The 3,142-nt window shown below is 39.2% G+C and overlaps 1 non-coding gene across 1 annotated transcript; it reads right to left on the minus strand.

The window, feature by feature from the left end:
- Nucleotides 1-319: 319 nt before the first annotated feature.
- On the minus strand, nt 320-392 carry TRNAW-CCA. The gene has a single exon. It is a non-coding gene; the product is annotated as a tRNA-Trp (tRNA).
- Between the last annotated feature and the right edge of the window lie 2,750 nt (nt 393-3,142).

A 3,142-nucleotide genomic window follows, 5' to 3' on the forward strand; every position in this document is an offset into this window, starting at 1 on the left:
ACACATTCCTTAAATTGTAGCCATTTATTGAGTTTTTTTGGTGTCTAATCGGCATATATATCACCATTACCCTTGATTTTCTTGACTGTATATCTCTTAAATGTCAACATATACACGTGTGATTTAGTTTACGAAGATTTTTCAATGCCGAGAACCTCGATCAGAGAGTAAAAAAGGCGTAAGGTTCACAATGGTGTAAAATTAAAATGGGATATACCGGGCTAGGATTCGAGTTACATGAACAAGGGCCAAACCAACCACCCAAGAATGGAATCATCGAGCGAAAACACTTGACAACCTCCTAGAAGAAGATCCGAATCACGCTCTGTAGGATTTGAACCTAGGACATCGGGTTTTGGAGACCCGCGTTCTCCGAACTGAACTAAGAGCGTTTTCTTATCATAAAAGAAAAAGGATTCGTCCCAATACATCTTGTATGCATACTATATAGTATCATAAGAATGAAAGATTCTATATGATATGTCCAATGTGAGTTGATCTCAAAAAACCCCTCGTTACTACTCAAAGGAGCAGTAATAGGTAGGGATGATCTTGGAGGTTGTGTAATGCTTACTCTCAAACTTTTCGTTTACACAGTAGTAATATTCTTTGTTTCTCTCTTTCATCGCTCCACCGGAAATTCCCTCTGCCCCTACTGTACTCCAGCTTGGTAGTTTCCACCGCCTGTCTAGAGTTGAGCCCTGGGATTTGACGGCGGACTTAAAAAGCCACCTACAGACGCTTTACCCGGATAACGCTTGCATCCTCTGTATTACCGCGGCTGCTGGCACAGAGTTAGCCGATGCTTATTCCCCAGATACCGTCAGCAGCTTTTCTTGCCACCAAACATTTCTCCATCAATTAGGAATCTGATGCCGTCACTAAACACATTCCTTTAATTGTATCCATTTGTTGAGTGTTTTTTTTTTGGTGTATAATCCGCATATATATCACCATTGCCCTTGATTTTCTTGACTGTATATCTCTTAAATGTCAACATATACACGTGAGATTTAGTTTACATAGATTTTTCAATGCCGAGAACCTCGATCAGAGAGTAAAAAAGGCGTAAGGTTCACAGTGGTGTAAAATTAAAATGGGATATACCGGGCTAGGATTCGAGTTACAGGAACAAGGGCCAAACCAACCACCCAAGAATGGAATCGTCAAGCGAAAACACTTGACAACCTCCTAGAAGCAGCTTTTCTTGCCACCAGACCTTTCTCCATCAATTAGGAATCTGATGCCGTCACTAAACACATTCCTTAAATTGTAGCCATTTGTTGAGTGTTTTTTTTGGTGTCTAATCCGCATATATATCACCATTGCCCTTGATTTTCTTGACTGTATATCTCTTAAATGTCAACATATACACGTGTCATTTAGTTTATGAAGATTTTTCATTGCCGAGAACCTCGATCAGAGATTAAAAAAGGCGTAAGGTTCACAATGGTGTAAAATTAAAATGGGATATACCGAGCTAGGATTCGAGTTACAGGAACAATGGGCAAACCAACCACCCAAGAATGGAATCGTCGAGCGAAAACACTTGACACCTCCTAGAAGCAGCTTTTCTTGCCACCAGACCTTTTTCCATCAATTAGGAAACTGATGCCGTCACAAAACACATTCCATAGATTGTAGCCATTTGTTAAGTGTTTTTTTTGGTGACTAATCCACATATATATCACCTTTACCCTTGATTTTCTTGACTGTATATCTTCTAAATGTCAACTTATACACGTGTGATTTAGTTTATGAAGATTTTTAATGCCGAGAACCTTGATCAGAGACTAAAAAAGGCGTAAGGTTCACAATGGTGTAAAATTAAATGGGATATACCGGGCTAGGATTCGAGTTACAGGAACAAGGGGCAAACCAACCACCCAAGAATGGAATCGTCGAGCGAAAACACTTGACAACCTCCCAGAAGCAGCTTTTCTTGCCACTAGACCTTTTCCATCAATTAGGAATCTGATGCCGTCACTAAACACATTCCTTAAATTGTAGCCATTTGTTGAGTGTTTTTTTTGGTGTCTAATCCGCATATGTATCACCATTGCCCTTGATTTTCTTGACTATATATCTCTTAAATGTCAACATATACACGTGTGATTTAGTTTACGAAGATTTTTCAATGCCAAGAAACTCGATCAGAGAGTAAAAAAGGCGTAAGGTTCACAATGGTGTAAAATTAAATGGGATATACCGGGCTAGGATTCGAGTTACAGGAGCAAGGGCCAAACAAACCACCCAAGAATGGAATCGTCGAGCGAAAACACTTGACAACCTCCTAGAAGCAGCTTTTCTTGCCACCAAACATTTCTCCATCAATTAGGAATCTGATGCCGTCACTAAACACATTCCTTTAATTGTATCCATTTGTTGAGTGTTTTTTTTGGTGTATAATCCGCATATATATCACCTTTGCCCTTGATTTTATTGACTGTATATCTCTTAAATGTCAACATATACACGTGAGATTTAGTTTACATAGATTTTTCAATGCCGAGAACCTCGATCAGAGAGTAAAAAAGGCGTAATGTTCACAATGGTGTAAAATTAAAATGGGATATACCGGGCTAGAACTCGAGTTACAGGAACAAGGGGCAAACCAACCACCCAAGAATAGAATCGTCGAGCAAAAACACTTGACAACCTTCTAGAAGCAGCTTTTCTTGCAACCAGACCTTTCTCCATCAATTAGGAATTTGATGCCGTCAATAAACACATTCCATAAATTGTAGCCATTTGTTGAGTGTTTTTTTGTGTCTAATCCGCATATATATCACCTTTGCCCTTGATTTTCTTGACTGTATATCTATTAAATGTCAACATATACACGTGTGATTTAGTTTACGAAGATTTTTAAATGCCGAGAACCTCGATCAGAGAGTAAAAAAGGCGTAAGGTTCACAATGGTGTAAAATTAAAATGGGATATACCGGGCTAGAATTCGAGTTACAGGAACAAGGGGCAAACCAACCACCCATGAATAGAATCGTCGAGCGAAAACACTTGACAACCTCCTAGAAGCAGCTTTTCTTGCCACCAGACCTTTCTCCATCAATTAGGAATTTGATGCCGTCACTAAACACATTCCTTAAATTGTAGCCATTTGTTGAGTGTTTTTTGGTGTCTA

The sequence above is a fragment of the Helianthus annuus genome, chromosome 8 (genome assembly GCF_002127325.2).
Source record: "Helianthus annuus cultivar XRQ/B chromosome 8, HanXRQr2.0-SUNRISE, whole genome shotgun sequence".
Lineage (NCBI taxonomy): Eukaryota > Viridiplantae > Streptophyta > Magnoliopsida > Asterales > Asteraceae > Helianthus > Helianthus annuus.